The 19,535-nt window shown below is 43.7% G+C and overlaps 1 protein-coding gene and 1 long non-coding RNA gene across 2 annotated transcripts in view; one reads left to right on the top strand and one right to left on the bottom strand.

Annotated features, from left to right (window-relative positions):
- Positions 1-19,535, top strand: part of LOC117524952 (protein unc-13 homolog C-like) — a 495,429-nt gene that overhangs the window by 87,295 nt on the left and 388,599 nt on the right.
- Positions 1,710-17,926, bottom strand: LOC117524971. The gene is made up of 4 exons (XR_004564925.1): positions 17,917-17,926; positions 13,607-13,617; positions 12,484-12,487; positions 1,710-1,787 (listed from the first exon to the last, which is right to left on the bottom strand). It is a non-coding gene; the product is annotated as an uncharacterized LOC117524971 (long non-coding RNA).

Genomic DNA, 19,535 nt, shown 5'->3' with positions numbered 1-19,535 from the left:
ATGGCTCAGATAGATTTGCCGTGTTCATTGATGTACAGTAAGAGCTGATTCTTGGATAGATTTTAACATAATGTACCAGTGGTGACCTTTTGTGATGGGTGTTCAGATTAGGTGTGAACAAGGCAGTAGCAGAAGAGGTTTAATGTCTAGTTGTCAGCGAGAGCTGGATTTTTGAGCAGAGCTGCAGATTGTCTGGCTGTTGTAAGTAGGACAACCAGATGACAAAGTTTTATCTGCTGCATTAAGTCCAGGACAGTGCTTTCCTCCAATGAAAGAATTTAGTCAACAGCCATATGGCATTTAACAGTGCAGGGGAGTGGGCTGCACTGGTGAATGATGGGTTTGGGGCTCAACTGTGCATTGTCCATGGTTTGATTCTGCATTGGGGCAATAGATGTTGTATGCCCCTCACGTTTACACATTAACTACAGTATAATCTGTAAAAAGGACAGAATGGATGAATAAGATGAGCAGAGTGAGTGTCACTGTGACATCACAGCCCTGATGTTACTGATCTGTGTCACTGTCCTCTGTTGCTTGCAGAGATGGTTAAATCCATTTGTCATCCTTCTTTTTTTTCCCCTTCCACCTTCTTATTGTCTAATGCAGGGGTCACCAACCCTGTTCCTGGAGGGCATCTGACCTGCATGTTTTCTAACTCTCCCTGATCCACTCCCAGGCAATTAACTATCAGGTGTGCTTAGCCAATCAAGAGCTGGAAGACACCACTTTAAAAAACACAGGTGTGACTTGAGTAGGTTGACGTGGAAAACATACAGGGCAGGGCCTCTCCAGGGTTGGTGACCCCTGCTTTGTGACCTCATCATCAGTCAATCACAAATACTGACCATTATGAGCTTTTGTTCAGGTCTGTATCTCAGGGGTCACCCTGCCCTGTATGTTTTTCCACATCAACCTACTCAAGTCACACCTGTATCTTTATTTTTTAAAGTGGTGTTTTCCAGCTGTTGATTGGCTGAGCACACCTGATAGTTAATTGCCTGGGAGTGGATCAGGGAGAGTTAAAAAACATGCGGGGCAGGTGAACTCCAGGAACAGGGTTGGTAATCCTGGTCTAATGTCATCAATACAATTTGCTTTTCCTTCATTCTTGGTCAACTCCGTAAACTGAAATTTGATGATTATGGGTCACACAGTTATAGTTGGTGGAATTGTGTCTTGATGCTGTTGTCCTTTGGCTTTAGCCTCATGTTTCCAGTGGCTCTGCTTTGTAGAGCAGAATGAACCATTATGTGTGGGCTGGGAAATGCGTCTGAGTTTTAACTTCATATGATCTGAACTAGTGCTTCATAACATTTACTGTCAACACCAACTAGGCACTTGCTCACACAAGCTCTTTTATCTTCTGAACTTCATGCAGGTAATGTTTGGACAATCTGTGCATTGTTTGTAGTTGCCATACATTTAATGAAAATGGAATATCATGAAAAAGTTCAATATCTTTTGTCACTTACTTCAGAAAGTAAAAATTCTATATATTCTAGACTCATTGCATAAAAACTACATTGTGTCAAGCAATTTTTACCTTAATTTTGATAATTATGTTCTACAGTTCAAAAATAGTAGGAAAGGGTATCTCATAATATTAGAACATTTCATAAGATCAATCCAGTAAAGGATTTATAAGTCAAAGGATTTATAAACCAGAAATGTCGAGCTTCTGAAAAATGTGTTCATTTATGCAGTTGGGGCTACTTTTGTAGGAGTTACTGCATCAATGTGGTGTGGCATGGAGGTGATCAGCCTGTGGCACTGCTGAGGTGTTACTGAAGCCCATGTTATTGCTTTGAAGCAGGCTTCAGTTTCTATGTATTGTTTGGTCTGACGACTCTCATCTTCTCTTGACAATACCCAGTAGATTCTCTGTGGGGCTCACATCTAGTGTGTTGGCTGGCCAATCAAGTACAGTATTACCATGGTCAGCAAACCAGTTACAGTAATGTTAATCAAAATCTCCATGGACGCTTGAAGTGCTCTAAAATCTCCTCGTAGATGGCTGCATTGACCTTGATCAAACACAGTGGACCAACAGCAGCAAATGACATGATGTCCCAAATCATCACTGACTGTGGAAACTTCACACTGGACTTCAAGCAGTTTGGATTCTGTGTCTCTCCATTCTTCCTCCAGACTCTCGGACTTTGATTATTACATGCACAGTTTACTTTAATCTGAAAAGAGGACTTTGACTGGCCCACTTAGCAACAGTCAAGTTAAGGGTAAGACACTGCTGACATTGTCTGTGGTTCAGGAGTGGCTTGGTACTAGGAAAGTAACACCTGTAGCCCATTTCCACAGCCTTAGTCCACTCCTTGTAAAATCCCCCCATGTTTTTGAATATGGTTTGCTAGACAGTTTTATCATGGTTGCAGTCTTCCCTGTTGCTTTTGCATCTTTTCCTACCACATTTCCCTTCCAGTCAACTTTCCGTGAAAAGGCATTCCTTTCAACAATGACCTTTTGTTGCTTACCCTGCTTGGGGAGGATGTCAGTGAATGTCCTCTGAACAGCTGTCAGTTAGGGTTGGGACGATATATTTGACTCCTGATACAATATGTATCATGATGCATGGGGGCCTATATGATGCTTATTGTGATACTTGAGAAAGGTGATGTAACACAGTGGTAAACATACTACTGTCCCAGCATTTTGAAAAGTGTTGCAGGAATCCATTTCAAAATGAGCAAATATTTGCACAAAAACAATAAAGTTTATCAGTTTGAACTGGAGCCCGACCGATATATCGGCCGGCCGATATTATTGGCCAATATAAGCCCTTTTCAAAGTACTCACTATCGGCCAAAATTTTGCCGATAGAACGCCGATAATTTCTCATAAACAGAACATCGGCAATGTAAAATGTCCTTGCACCCTTTGTCCAGTAGATGGAGCTCTGACTCCATTCAGCTGAGAGGTGCTTACACCCCTGCTTAAATGTGTTCATCACCGGCCCCCGTAGTTCGCCGTCACACTGCACTGATCGGCTGACAAAAGCATACAAGTAAGTGGCAATATTAAGAGTACCTGAAATTAAAAAGTTAACTTAAGTTAGCTTGTGAAAAAGTTAACTTATGTTTACAGTTGTACAATGGTTTAGTCCAGGCACACAGGCAACACCCCCCCCCCCCCCCCCCCACACACACACATCCCAAACGGGATATGACAGAAAGAGGAGGTGTTTAGTAGTGCTGAAACAACTAATCGATTTAATTGACTATTAAAATAGTTGTCAACTAATTTAGTCATCAGTTAGTTGTTAAATAACTTTGTTTTCCCGCAAATGTTTTGTTTCTTCCATATAAATCAACCGTTTCTGCAGTGCAGCTTTGCTTTGAACCTTGAACCAATCGAAGTAGTGATTCGCAGATCGAAGCAGTGCTTCGATCTGGTGCTTTGTTTTATTTCGCTTAATCTTAATTTTTCCCCACTAAAACCCCAAAGAGCATATGTCTGTGAGTAACATTTACCTTTTTATGTTAATCTGACCTGTTATGGTCTTCTGAAACAGTTGATAGATGTATTTTTTAACTTAAAAATGGGACCGATGCTAACATGTCTATGGCGTTTTCAATGCTGAAGTTAGCATTAAGCTGTTGCAGCTGTCAGCACATTTGTTTTTGGTATAATAATTCATGGCTCAGTGTTTGTTGTCATAAAAGAGTCAAATGTATTACAAATTGTAATATTTTATTCATTTATTTTTATTTATATATCAGTAATAATAATAGAAACAACAATAATAGTAATAATAACTAATAATGCCACAATAAAGTTTTAGAGAAACGGACAAAAAGAATCTGATAAAAGAAAACAGAAAAGATTAAACCAGCTAACAATGAACATAAATAAATATAGAAATAACTGTTTCCTGTGAACACCTAGTGACTCTTAAACCTCCACTTCATCCCTGTTTTATTAAGTTTAATGACAATTTGTTTCGGTCAAACCACATCTAAGCTGTGTTTTTACACAAGAAAAAATAAAATGCAGTGAACTGCACATTTGTGTCTTTTTTCATGAAAATATCTTATTAAATATAACATATTACACTTTCGTGAGGCCTTTAAAATAGTTTTGTGGACTCTTGCTGTAATATGTTGTCAGTGGTTGAGATAGTTGCTGTAGGCATCTAAAAATGCTCATAATCGCGTGAAACCTGATAGAAATCTCTGTGGTGTGTCGGTGATGTATGTCTGTGCAAAATAAAACAAACCACTACTCCTGGTATGTTTTTGACGAGAATATAACATAACTTTGTTACAAGGTCAAACATTGAAGTTGCGTGATAAAGGCCTTTTAATAATAACTCACTTGTAATAATAAATAAATAAACTCACAAATAATGGCAAAACTCACATGTAAGTAAAAAAAACCCCCAAAATGATTAATTGAAAAAATAGCTCTAGTGTTTAGGCTGAAATAAAATATGTCTTTCCTAAAAAATCAAAGTCCAGATTTCAAAAAAGAAGAGAAAAAAGGACAGGGAAAGAAAACTAAATGAGGGAAAGCAGCTGCTAACCAAATTCTTTGAAAAGAGAGGTGAGCTTGAAAGCTAGCTATATTGAGTTGGGCGGTCTGGGGTACCAAATTGCACCATTTTCTAGACAAATTATGGTGCATTCCTGTGCATGTTAACAGATGGGAATGGTGAGATTTGGTGCATTCCTGTGCATTTTAACAGACGGGAATGCACCAAATTGCACCATTTTTCTAGAAAATGGTGCAATTTGGTCTCCCAGACCCCCCAACTCAGTATTGCTCCCCCAACTTTAAATAGGGTTCTGACTCCCAGGTGTGATCTAAGGGCCCTGTCCCACTGGCGTTTAGAAGGATTTGCATATGGATTGCGCACAAAATTGGCCCATATTCGCCAAACATCCGCAATATCTGTGTAACATGCCTGTATCAGTTGGCTGTCTTCCGAGTCGGCCCGAGTGCAACACGTGCAATGCATTCATAATATACCCATAATACTGCCGTGATAATCTCAGTGTGTCGGATCAGTTTCCTCACTACATGCGTTATATAACCGTGATTGTTCACCATATATTCGCTATATATTATTAATATATCCGTAATTCATACTGGGACATTTGTCATTTTTGGCCATTTTTGTTGCGGACAACAACGAATGCCCGCATTTTGTATACTCAGTTCATGCGCAATTAATCCTCTCCCCAGTGGGACAGGGCCCTAAGGTATACATGATTTAGGCCTGATTTGACTATGCATTAGAAATTTGGTGTTTGCGTTAATAAAAAAATCTTAACGGGGTGGGGGGGGGGTCTTCAATATGGCTAGTACCTAGGTCCCAGAATTTGGTGCTACGCCCCTGGGTCGGGCTCTAGTTTGAACATTAAATATCGTCTTTGTGGTATATTCAACTGAATATAGGTTGAAGAGGATTTGCAAATCATTGTATTCTGTTTTTATTCACATTTTACACAGCGTACCAACTTCATTGGTACTCAAACTTTAATTGAAATATTCTATTTTGAGGTACTTTTTCTATTTTCTTAAAGCTGTAAGGTTTGAAGATCAAAAATAAAATAAAAATTTCTTGAAACATATTCTTTTATAGGAAATGAGCCTTGAATATGTAAAATTTTCACTTTTTGAAGATACTGGCAACAAATATTGAACTTTTCCCACAATATTTTAATTTTTGAGATGCATCTGTACAATACACATCTGTTTCAAACATCACCTCATCCAGTGGAAATGATTCACTTGCTTTAAGAGATGGGTGGAGCCTGGGTTGAACCTTCAGGAGGCAGGGCTTGGTAATAAAAGTACACTACTGAAATTGCTCTTGCCATTTGTGAATTTGCTTTATGATTTTGTTGTAATCTCTCGCTGACAGACATTCCAGAATCTTCAGTTAGGTAATTAGTTAGTTAATAAAGTTAGAGAAATCACAAGTCCAGGTAGTTTAGAGTGGGGCCTTGGAACTCTCCTACTTCAATGCATGATTTGGAATCAACACACACTGAGTCAGTAACACCTTCTGTTTCTCTGGGACTTTAATCTACACCCCGATGTTGTCTATTCAGTTATTCCCCCATTGTGAACAGGGCATTATTGCATGTTAAATTGACTGCATTTATATTACACTTTTATTGTCAAAGCACCTCACATTCTCTCTCTCTCTCTCTCTCTCTCTCTCTCTCTCTCTCTCTCTCTCTCTCTCTCTCTCTCTCTCTCTCTCTCTCTCTCTCACACACATACACACACCAAAGTCAGGGTGCTGAGATGTGCTCACTCCACACTGGGAGCAACTTGGGGATTAAGGACCAATGGCCCTGAGCGATTTTATTGTCTGATGGGAATCTGAACCAAGGATTTTCTGGTCGCATACCGTGACAGCAGTGTCTCTGATTTCACTCCTGCTCAGTTTGTACAAAGAGCTATGTGGAATTATTGTTTCACTGTGTGCCGCTGTCTTTTGTCCACAGATAAAACAACATTCCTCTGTCAGCCTTCTCCAGACTTGCTCCCAGCAGTTTATCTTAGCTATCAGTTTAGCTCAGCTTAGGCAATAACACAAACGGCTAGCTGGCTCACATCCTGGCTGTCCTGTTAGCAGCGGTCACTCATCGCCACGTTCTGTCCGACTGATCACAGAAGCAGGTTCCCCAATGAGACTTACCGGTGTGAGTAGCAGCTTATCTTTGCATGACGCAACATGCTGGCGCAATCCACAAGCATGGCCAATTCCACGCTTTCGGGAGAGGAAACACATTTTAATAATTTTCTCTTGGCTACAGGCAAGGAAAGGATAAAATACATGGTTAGATCCATGTTTTGAAGACCATTCTCATGCTGTACTGGGCTTCACTTCTGCTGGCTGTCCGAGATGCACAAAAAACAAAAACAAACAAAAAAAAACCCTCACTTTCCTCATCAAAATATTATCCTTGGAAAATCTGTCCACTAGAAACACGAGTTGTTTTACTGTATCCTTGAAAAACAGATACTATTTTGACATATTCACCATCAAAGTACACACACACACACACACACACACACAAAACAAGCCAAAGCACTAATTTCACATTGTAAAAAATTGTGGTTTTCCCCATTTGTTTCAGTTGAGGCCCTTGAGGGGGCATTACCCTACATGATGTCATCAGAGTTCATATTCCTCTTGACTTTTCAGTGTTTGTCAGCAGCAGCTGAAATCAGGCTAAATTCCCCATGCTTATGACTTCATTTCTCAGGGCATATGACACTAAAAATAACACAGTACATCAATATTTTCATAATTCTTTATTTATTTAGAATAGTCAGCTCATTTGACATTTCATTTACGAGTGATATGCACTTTACAATTAAATAAAGTGTAAAGTGAAAAGTACAGTATGGGGAAATTGGAAATGATGGATAAAATGTGTGAGGAATTTTTGTCTTCTCTGTCTTAAAGGTAGAAACTGTCAATCAAATTGGGCAGGGTCTTAAACACCACCAGGGTTACCTTGCAGTGTAACACGTGGCTCACACATGGCGCGCACTTCTCACATCCGATGCACAGTGTGAACTTGATGGGCAGGAAGGAGACAGACAGTGTTGTGGAGGAGGCATTCAGAAACCACAGGCTGCTGCAAAGAAATAAATTACTGCTCATGGACAAGCTAAAATACGACGCAGGCAGAAAATTAACCAAATATCAAATATGCACAAGAATCTGTAACTATCAGGTGAAATGGCATTGAAGAATTCTTTATAATTGGCTGAAAAATAGTAAACTGTAGAATTGAAAGCGACAGGGATAAATGCTAATAGCAGCACTTTGTGTCAGGAGTTGTTTTAAAGTGCTTTATAAATGAATTAAGCAGAGACCCCTAAATTGGGAGGTCAGAATTAGGCATGGGCCAATAGGAGATTTGGATGGTATGATAACTGTGGGCAAAAATACCGTGGCTTCATGATTTTACGGTTTCAGAGTATTATGTATAGCTTTAAAATGTGCTCTAACAACAGTATGGCTGCTTGCATTGAAGCATGCGTGATTCACTATGTAACAAATTTTTATTTTTGTTTTCCTGAGTACACAGTGTGTTTTCCTAACCTGTTATGCCTTAAATAAATAGAAAATAGCTGCTATTCCACAGAAACTTTGCTTCTGTGATCAGGACAATGATATTTTGAAATTTGTCTGTTTTCACAAATATTCTCGATTCGCCTTCACTACTACTGAGTAGTCTTCTAAAATATTCTTGAACTGCTAGAACTGTCCAGAATTTTCTAGAAGTTTCCAGAATTATCTAGAAATTTCAAGAAACTTTTAGAACTTTCTAGAAGTTAAAAAAAAAAATCAAAGTTTGTGCTGAATGTAGTAATTTTTCCATAGACTTTAGACATAAGCAGTTGAAATATAACACTTAGAAGCCAGGAACAAAAATTGTGTTACATAGTGTAATTGACACAATGTCTACCGCTGCGAGCACTATACCACTGATAAATTTAGAGAAAATACCAAAATGATCGTCTCCCTTTTAGACATGTAGCATGTGCCCCGTGGGAAACATGACTTACTTGCTTAGGGAGAAACGTGGCTGGAATAACGTCCGGAACTCCGGATGCTCAATACTTAGCCCAGCTTCACCAACAAAGTGCTTGGAATAGATGTATTTGTCCTTCTTGACATGTTTGTGGGAGAAATTTGGTCGACCACAAGCACGACTCGAGTCCGTCACTTGTACTTCTCAGTGGTTTCAAAGATGGGATAAAGTTTACTCCTTCCATGTAATCCTTTGAAGGTATCTTGAATCGCTCATAGTCCGACACAGGCCATAGCTACGGTGCTTTGTTGCCACCATTTTTGGTTTGAAGGGCTATTCCGCGTAAAATAAAATGAAAAAGCTGACTTGGTCCTTTTCGACGGAGGGAAAAGTTCAGTGCAGGCTTCACCTCCATCAGCCATGATGTAGAGCTAGCTAATGTTAGCTACCTGTTTGTAAGCAGAGACAGAGGTGCGCGCCAGGGGACGGGCGGCAGCGGCTGCCTCCGCTCTGCCTGTCAAGAATTCTCGTAACCCGCTCATACTGTAGGGACGGTATAACGGAATATTTTACCGTGGCTTTTTCATACCGCGGTGTACCGTGGTATACTTCAGCTCTGGCCCCTCTTTTCCTACTTTTGCTATTTTTAATACTTTTAATGGTGCTTATTTGTCTTTATTTGTAGTGGATGATAACCTCTGCAAGTATGCACATGGGAAATCCACTTTTGTTACTCTTGTGATTATTTTTATGATGCTCTTGGCACTTTTCGAGGCAGCATGGGGAAATCCCTTTGTTTCCAGCTCCGGACGTCCCATTGTTTATAGCCAGGATCAGCTGCTTGGACTAAGAGACTCAGTGTACAGTGGGCAGGGTCCCCGCTGTGCTGAGCACCTGGACGTACCTGCAGACATTCGGAAGAAATGGAGGGGATTAAGGGCCGGGCGGACAAGCGGAGAAGGACTTGTATTCTGTCTGTGGTCATGGGGAATGTAAGATCTCTCCGCAACAAGACCAAAGAGCTATCAGCGCTAACCCGTTTCCAGAGGCTGTATAAGGGCTGCAGTCTCATGTGCTTCACGGAGACGTGGTTGGATGAACATGTACCGGACTCTATAATCAACATGGATGGCTTCACACTCATCTGCGTGGACAGGATGCTGGCGGAGAGCGGAAAAAAGAGAGGCGGGGGGCTCGCTGTTTATGTGAGTGAGAGATGGTGCAGCACAACTCATATTCACGTCAAAGACCAGATCTGCTCCTTGGACGTGGCGCTACTAGCGATGAGCATGAGGCCATATTATCTCCCACGGGAGTTTGGAAGTGTGATTACTCTCTGCGCATATATTCCTCCCTCTGCGGATGCCGCCACTGCCTGTGAGCAGATTCACAGCACAGTCACGCAGCTACAGACACAACACCCCCATGTGCTCTTCCTCATCACTGGGGACTTTAACCACGCCTCCCTCTCCGCCACCCTCCCCACGTTCACCCAGTACATCACATGTAAAACCAGGGACAATAGACTACTGGACCTTTTTTATGCTAATGTGGAGGATGCTTACACCTCTGCCCCCATCCCCCCGCTGGAACGCTCTGATCACAGTCTCGTCTATCTGCTCCCCCAATAGACACCCAGGGTGAGAAGAGAGCCAGTGCAGAAAAGGTCAGTGAAACTCTGGACTGAAGAGGCCACTGAGAGGCTGAGGGACTGTTTCAGAACCACAGACTGGAGCATGTTTCAGAACTCTTATGGTGAAGACATCAATGGCCTGACCCAGTGTGTCACTGACTACATGAACTTCTGTGTGAAGAGCACTGTGCCCACCCAGAGGGTATGGTGCTTTCCCAGCAACCACCCCTGGGTGACCCCCGAGCTGAAGGGCCTGATAAACCAGAAGAAGAGGGCCTTCAACTCGGGAGACAGAGAGGAGCAGCGTAGAGTCCAACAGGAGCTCCAGTGGAAGATCTGTGCAGCCAAGAAGGTGTATGGAAGGAAGATGGAGAAGCAGCTGGCCCGGAACAACGTCAGAGACGTGTGGAGATGCCTCAAGACCGCCTCCGGATTTGGGCAGGGTGCCAGCAGGACTGCAGATGGGGATTCTCGGTTCGTTCGTTGTTGACAGTTTCAAATACCTGGGTGTTCACCTCAACACCTCAACTATATATATATATATATATATATATATATATATACACACGTATGTGTGTGTGTATATATATATATATATATATATATATATATATATATATATATATATATATACACACGTATGTGTGTGTGTATATATACATACATTTTGATAAAGCAACGTGCGCCTTCTCTAGCAGCGTGTGAAACAAAGGAATTCAGCCGAGAGGGCTGGACCACATCTCACTCAAGGCCTGCCCACAGGGAAATGACGTCACCGACACGCATGAAAAAACTCACGCATGCGCACGAGGGTTCAAGCATGATTGGTGTAATCGCACGTCATTCAAATCCATATAGTTAAAAAAAAAAATAAAAGTGTCGGTTTCTTATCTAATAGACCTCGTATATGATGACAAGAACCTAAACAATTTATAAATACATTAAGACAGTAAATTAACATTAAAAAATAAATAATTAACAGGAAATAAAAGAGTTGAGTTCCTCTTCTGCCCTGCGACAGTCTGGCATCCTCTCTAGGGTGTACCCCACCTCATGCTCTATGACTACGGGGATAGGTTCCAGCCCCTGTGACCCTTAATTGGAGTAAGCGGTTGGGGATGAGTGAGTCAGTTCCTCTTCTAAAAATTGTTGTGGTTTAACATTCTAAAAACATTCTGGATTCACACACCATTCCAATTGATTATACAAGCTTTGCTTAATTTATTACTATCTTTGAAAAATGTCAGCTACCTATTTTATAAACACTACCCAATCTAGAGCCCGTGGATCTCCATGGGAAACACGCTAATTTGCCATTTAATTTATTTGGCATTACTCCAGTACAGGCCAGTCACATTTGCGTTGACACTGGTCTCTTGTAAAATATCATCTGTTGCAATTAATAGAAATTCATAAGTAATAATAAATTAAGTTTACTGGTGTAATCCCATTTAAAAATCCACCTTAATATTTTGTATTTTGTTCGGTGTCAAATACAGCACTTTCACTAACATCCATAAAATTTGCTATGATTTAAACATGCTTCTTTTACAGATCTGGACACCAGTGTTTTTCATTAATGGTTTTACCTCGAAGCCTGACCAGCCCTCATTAGTACAGTTTGGGCAAATTTATTTATTCATTATTGAGCAAGCCTTCCACCCTTATGATAAAAAGATGTGGAAAAACTAGAGTTGGAAAGCACTCAAATGGTCTTTCCCTCTCTGTCTCTGTGTTTCATTAAAGGTCCTTCAGAACTCGACAGGCTCACAGATGTAGTTCACCCAAGAAGCAGTGTCTCATATTGTTAGATGACCCTGTTGCCATTTTCGTCAGCTGTTATTTAATCAACTGCACAGGTTTTGTGTACGTGTGCAGAGCAATAATCTTCAAAGCCACTGTACAGGTGTTACAGCAATACACAGGGGGCTTGCGTGATAAGGAGGGTGGAGGAGATGAGCTGTAGTAGAGAGAAAACGCCTCTTTCTCGTTCTATGTCACTTTCTCTTGCTCTCTCAATCTGGATAATGCTCACTTTTAAAACCTTATTTACTGCATCCATTGATTCCCTTTCAAGAGTTGGCAAATCCCGGCCTATTTTCTAGTCAGTGTGGATCTTATGAATGCTGCAGTAAAGCATTCGATTTGTAGAGGTGCCTGTTACACAGCAATCAGTCTTGACGGGCCTCCAGTAGACCTTAACATTTGGTCTGTAAACTTTTGTCAGTACACCTCTGAATAAGAACAAAGCCTGAAGGCTGGGGAGGCTGTTAATCAAATTCAGTATAATCATTATAAATCCCTAGTAGAGAAGCTTGAATCTTCGACTGGACTGGGTTGCTTGACATGAGGACGTTTGGCTCCTCTAGTGGGTAACTCAGACCACCATGTGGAGAACATACAAGATTTTGTGAACAAGATCAAGGACCTGCAGCTGGAGGCAGATGAAACAAGGATGTATCCGCAGTGAAGCTGGCAAACGCAGCTTCACTGCGGCCGGGCTGAGGACTTTGGCGATAGAAAAGGGTCAGATGTACCGGTCTTTCAGTTTCTGGGATTCAACAGACAGAGGGATGTCCTTGGTTGACAACCAAACCTCCTGCCCGGGCTGATATGCAGGGGCCGGGGTATGTCGGCGATCTGCATGGTCCTTAACCCTCATCCGGGCTTTCAGAATGGCAGAGCGGGCAGTGCGCCACACCCGACGGCACCTTCTGAGGTGGGCCTGGACCGAGGGGACCTCGACCTCCCCCTCTACAGCTGGGAACAGCGGGGGCTGGTACCCCAAACACGCCTCGAAGGGGGAGAGGCCGGTCGCCGAGGAGATCTGACTGTTGTGGGCATACTCGATCCAGGCCAGATGTCGACTCCAGGCCGTCGGGTGTGCGGAGGTGATACACCGCAGGGCCTGCTCCAGGTCTTGATTCGCCCGCTCTACCTGGCCATTAGTCTGAGGGTGGTACCCGGACAAGAGGCTCACGGTGGCCCCCAGTTCCCTACAGAAACTCCTCCAGACTTGCGAGGAGAACTGGGGACCACGGTCCGAGACTATGTTCGTGGGGATACCATGCAGACGCACGACGTGGTGGACCAGGAGGTCTGCAGTCTCCTGGGCCGTCGGGAGCTTCGGAAGGGCCACGAAGTGGGCCGCCTTGGAAAACCGGTCCACTATCGTCAGGATGGTCGTCATACCCTGGGACGCAGGGAGACCCGTGACGAAGTCCAGGCCTATGTGGGACCAGGGGCGACGAGGCACTGGCAGCGGCTGGAGGAGTCCTTGGGCCTTCTTGTGTTCAGCCTTGCCCCTGGCGCAGGTGGTGCAGGCCTGGACGTACTCCCGGACGTCGGTTTCCAGTGACACCCACCAGAAGCGCTGCCGGACCACTGCCACGGTTTTTCGCACCCCTGGATGGCAGGAGAGCTTGGAACCGTGACAGAAGTCCAAGACCACAGCCCTGGCCTCTGGTGGGATGTATAGCCTGTTCGGTGGTCCATTTCCGGGGTCCAGGTGTCGTGTCAGGGCCTCCCGGACGGTTTTCTCCACGTCCCAGGTGAGGGTTGCGACGACAGTGGACTCGGGGAGTATAGTGTCCGGTGGATCCGACAGTTCTGGCTTGACCTCCTCTTCATGCACCCGGGACAGTGCATCGAAGGTGGCGCTGCTCTAGAGGTGGCGCTGCTCTTGTGGCGACACGCAGCTGGTGTTCTCTGTGTCTATTTTATGTTCTTTTCAATCTGTTTTAAGTGTTTGTTTTTGGAAACCTGTACATTTGTGATTGTTTTAACAGAGTCCCTGTCGCAATGGAGATGATTTATCTCTTATTCACATTGTTTATTGCGAATTTTACCTGGAGCTATGAGCACTCCCAAACAATCACGTATACACGGGAGGCTCTCATAGGATTAAGACGGCACTGTGCAGTCGGGAATGATCCCACACACTCTTGGCTGGTCAAAAACTCTACAAAAGATTTATCTTTCGTATTTCGGGAGAGCTTTGGGAAGCCGAGATGTCGCAAACGTGGACGGAGAGGCGGCGTGCGTCAGCACATCAGGAAACTTCAAAGTAAGAACCGTATTCCTCTGCCTTCTATGATCATGGCAAATGTTCAGTCTTTAAGGAATAAGACTGATGAACTACAGGGAAATGTTCTTCACTTACGGGAATTCAGGGATGCATGTGTCTTAGCATTTACTGAGACATGGCTGTCTGATTCGGACTGCGACTCTTCTCTGGAACTTAGCGGCTTCCGTGTTCCTGTGCGTCTGGATCGGGACAGTGAAGCGACGCGTAAAACTCAGGGAGGAGGAGTATGCTTGTACATAAACCGCAGATGGTGCAGTCAGGTAACTGTGCGCCAGCGGCTGTGCCTACCTGATATTGAGCTTTTGTCTGTGTCACTGAGGCCGTTCTACCTCCCAAGGGAATTTCCTCAAATATTTGTCACGGTGGTCTACAACCACCCCAAAGCTGACGTCAGATCTGCTTCAGACACAATCTTTAAAGTGATACACGACCTGCAATCTATTTCTCCTGATGCTCCAAATTTTATTTTGGGGGATTTTAATCACTGTAATCTTAAGAAATCACTGAGAAATTTTTATCAGTACGTCACCTGTCCTACAAGGCGTAACAGAACTTTAGATCTGTGTTATGGATCTATTAAAGGGGCGTACAAATCTGAGGCAGGACCTGCACTGGGCTCTTCAGATCATAACACTGTTCACCTCCTTCCCACGTATAAATCTGTGCTGAGGAGGGAAAAAACTTGCAAAAAGCAAGTCAAAGTCTGGAGCAATGACAGTTCACTTGCCCTACAAGGATGTTTCGATTGCACAGACTGGTCTCTATTCCAGGAGGACTGCTCAGATATTGATGAACTCACCGATGTTGTGTGTAGCTATATCTCATTTTGCAGAGACTCTGTGATTCCTTCTATGGAGGTAAAAATTTTTCCTAATAATAAACCATGGCTCTCTAAGGATATTAGGGGACTTATTCACAAAAGGAAAATTGCCTTTGATATGGGTGATGACCTTACAGAAAGAAAACTAAAGAAGGAAGTGAGGTCTGAAATAAAAAAAAGGCAAAATTAAGGTATAAAGATAAAATTGAGGCTGAACTGAGCAGTAACAATTTGAGGAAAGCCTGGAATGGAATGAGAACATTGGATGGTTTTACTTCAGATAAAGAGTTAGCAGATGATTTAAACAGTTTTTATCTTCGATTTGAAAATCAGAATTTTATTGCACGGACAGGTGTTTTTAAAGATACTTTGACAGTGTCTCCAGCATTTTCTATTGATGTGGATGATGTGGCAAATCTTTTTAAGAAAACTAAGGCTAAGAGCCCTGGACCTGATAATATCTGTGGTAAAGTATTAAAAATGTGTGCGGATCAGCTGAGCAGCATTTTCCATTATATTTTTTCACGGTCTCTTGAGCTGCACAAAGTACCTAAGCTTTGGAAACATTCGGTTATTGTTCCAATAGCAAAGAGTGGCTCCCCCAAAGTATTTAATGATTTCAGGCCCATAGCTTTGACTTCTTTAGTAATGAAGACTTTTGAGAAGATTATCAGATCAGAAATTTTGTTGCATGTTGAACAACAGCTTGACCCACTGCAGTTTGCATACCGAGCTGGCAGAGGTGTCGAGGATGCAGTGGTAACATTACTGCATTTTTTGTTTAGGCATTTGGAGGGGCAGAAGACACATGCCAGACTCTTATTTATAGACTTTTCCTCAGCATTCAATACCATCCAACCCTTTTTGCTTGCTGATAGGCTCTTCCATCATTTTAAACTTGATCCTCACCTGATTAGTTGGATAACTGACTTTTTAACTCATAGGTCACAGTGTGTGAGAGTCAACAGTGTTCTTTCTCGTGTGCTCCCCTCTTCTACTGGTTCTCCTCAGGGTTGCTGCTTGTCACCCCTGCTCTTTATTTTGTACAGTAATGAGTGCCGCAGCAGTGTCAGTAATAGACACATCTTAAAGTTTGCTGATGATACAGTTATTGTCAGTCTTCTTCAGGGAGATGAGCAGGACCATGGGCCTGCTGTTGATGACTTTGTCTCTTGGTGTGAGGAGTCTTTTCTAGAATTGAATGTGTCAAAAACTAAAGATATGATTATTGATTTTAGGAAGGCTACCTGTTTTCCATCACCAACTGTTCTTAAAAATGTTGATGTTGAGATGGTGGAGAGCTATAAATATCTGGGTGTGTTCCTTGATAATAAACTTTGCTTTGAACCTCATGTTGATGTTATCTCCAAAAAGGTTCAGCAAAGATTGTTCTTTTTGAGGAAGATGAGAACCTTCCAGGTTTCTTCTGAGATGATGACTCTTTTTTATAGAAGTTTTATTGAATCAGTTTTGACTTTTTGTATTGTTGCTTGGTTTGGAAATTTGAATTGTCTAAATAAGAGTCATCTTGGCAGTCTTGTCAAAACTGCTGGAAAAATCTCAGGCAGTCAGCAGGCCGGGGTAATGTCCATCTATAACAGACAGGTCCTGAGAAAGGCTAATGCTGTTCTGGATTGTTCTAATCATCCACTGAAAAAAGAGTTTGAGCTTCTGCCCTCAGGCCGTCGTTTTAGGGCTCCTATGAGGAGGACTAAAAGATTTCAGGTCTCGTTTATTCCTAGTGCAATTTTATTACTCAATGGCAATTAGCCTTTGATGTTGTTTATTTTGCACTGCTATTGCTTATTTGCACATCCACATATTGCATTTTTGCAATACTTATTGTTTTTGGCATGGACTCTGGATTGAATATTTGACATTGTATGGGTATTGTTTTTATTGTTTTTATTTTATTTTATTTTATTATTATTACTATTATTATTATTATTATTATTATTATTAAGTTTTACTTTTATTACTAAGTTTAGTGATAAAGGTTACTTAGTTAGTTATTATTATTAAGTTTATTCCTTTGTTTCCTTCCTTGTTTGATTTTAGACTTTTAATTGGGTCTTATTTTCACTGTTGATATTGTTATCTTTGTGTACCTTGTCCTTTGTGTGCTCCTGCTGCAACATTAATTTCCCTTTACGGGACAATAAAGAAATTCTGATTCTGATTCTGATTCGGACCGTTGGTTTTTGGTCCCAGCTCGATACGTGATCTGGAAGTCAAACCGACCGAAGAACAGTGACCAACGGGCTTGCCTGGGGTTCAGACGCTTGGCGGTCCGGATGTACTCCAGGTTCCGATGGTCCATGAAAACCGTGAAAAGAACCGTGGCTCCCTCCAGAAGATGTCTCCACTCCTCAAGAGCCTCTTTCACCGCCAGTAATTCCCGATTGCCGACGTCATAATTCCTTTCAGCCGGGGTCAACCTGCGGGAGTAGTAAGCACAAGGATGGAGAACTTTATCGGACTCCCCGCTTTGGGACAGCACGGCTCCTATTCCTCAGAGGCGTCCACCTCGACTATGAACTGGTGATCGGGGTCGGGCTGCACCAGAACTGGTGCAGTCGAGAACCGACGTTTCAACTCCTTAAACGCGGCTTCACACCGGTCCGACCAGGTGAAAGGGACCTTAGTGGAGGTCAGGGCTGTCAGGGGGCTAACAACCTGACTGTAGCCCTTAATGAACCTCCGATAGAAGTTTGCGAAACCGAGGAACTGTTGCAGTTTCCTGCGGCTTGTTGGTTGGGGCCAATCTCTCACCGCCGCAACCTTGGCCAGATCAGGGGCGATGGAGTTGGAGGAGATTATGAACCCCAGGAAGGACAAAGAAGTGCGGTGGAACTCACACTTCTCGCCCTTCACAAACAGTCGGTTCTCCAACAACCGCTGCAGGACCTGACGTACATGCTTGACATGGGTCTCAGGATCCGGGGAGAAGATGAGAATGTCGTCTAGATATATGAAGACGAACCGGTGCAGGAAGTCCCGCAAGACATCATTAACCAATGCTTGGAACGTCGCGGGGGTGTTTGTGAGGCCGAACGGCATGACCAGGTACTCAAAGTGACCTAAGGGGGTGTTAAATGCCGTCTTCCACTCGTCTCCCTTCCGGATCTGAACCAGGTGGTACGCATTCCTAAGATCCAATTTAGTAAATATTTGGGCTCCATGCAGGGGCGTGAACACCGAATCCAACAGAGGTAACGGGTATCGATTGCGAACCGTAATGTCATTCAGCCCTCTGTAATCGATGCATGGACGGAGTCCGCCGTCTTTCTTGCCCACAAAAAAGAAACCAGCACCCATCGGGGAAGTGGAGTTCCGGATCAACCCGGCAGCTAACGAGTCCCGGATGTAGGTCTCCATTGAGTCGCGTTCCGGACGTGAGAGGTTGTACAGCCTGCTGGACGGGTACTCAGTGCCCGGGATCAAACCAATGGCACAATCGTACGGACGGTGCAGGGGCAGCGTGAGTGCCAGATCTTTGCTGAAGAAGTCAGCGAGATCGTGGTACTCCTTAGGCACTGCTGTCAGATTGGGGGGGGACTTTAACCTCCTCCTTAGCTGTCACACCGGGTGGAACCGAGGATCCTAAACACTCCCGGTGGCAGGTTTCGCTCCACTGCGTCACAACCCCAGACGGCCAATCAATCCGGGGATTGTGTTTTAACACCCATGGAAAACCCAAAATCACTCGGGAGGTAGAAGGTGTTACATAAAACACAATCTCCTCCCTGTGATTTTCAGACACAACCATTGTCACTGGCTGTGTCTGAGGTGTGATTAGTGGAAGAAGGGTGCCATCTAGTGCCCGTACCGACAGTGGTGACGGTAAGGCCACTAGAGGGAGCCCAACCTCCTTTGCCCATCTGCTATCCAGCAGATTCCCCTCCGACCCCGTGTCCACCAGTGCTGGGGCGTGAAGGGTTAGATCCCCACTCAGGGTCACAACTGGGATTCGTGCGGATTTGCGGGATTTCCCCTCGTGTGTATTATGGCCCACCCTTAGCCCGGTCTCTAAGGGCGGGTGTTGTAGTTTGACCGTTTGGGGCAATTTCTCTGTATATGCTCACTCGAGCCGCAGAAAAAACACTCCCCGTGGGCCAGCCTCCGTTGTCTGTTTTCTGATTTTACTTTTGCCCTGCTCGTGTCAATAGCTTCGTCAGCAGGGAGAGCTGTCGCCTCACGGAGTGCTCTGGCAGTGGAGCGTGAGGACGGCGACATCCGTTCGGACCCGGAAGGAAGAGGGACGGCTCGTGCCCGGCCACGCCCCTCGCCTCGCTCCCGGCGGTGTTCTTCTAGTCGGTTGTCTAACCGTATAAGTAGATCAACAAGCCCATCAAAATCCCGCGGCTCATCCTTCTCCAGCAAATGCTCCTTCAGGATCGGAGACAGTCCATTTACGAAGGCGGCGCCGAGCGCAACGTTATTCCAGCCTGACCTCGCTGCCGCGATGCGGAA

This window comes from Thalassophryne amazonica, chromosome 2 (genome assembly GCF_902500255.1).
Source record: "Thalassophryne amazonica chromosome 2, fThaAma1.1, whole genome shotgun sequence".
Classification (NCBI taxonomy): Eukaryota; Metazoa; Chordata; class Actinopteri; order Batrachoidiformes; family Batrachoididae; genus Thalassophryne; species Thalassophryne amazonica.
Note: the sequence above shows the minus strand (reverse complement) of the source record. Positions and strands in the feature narration are given on the sequence as shown.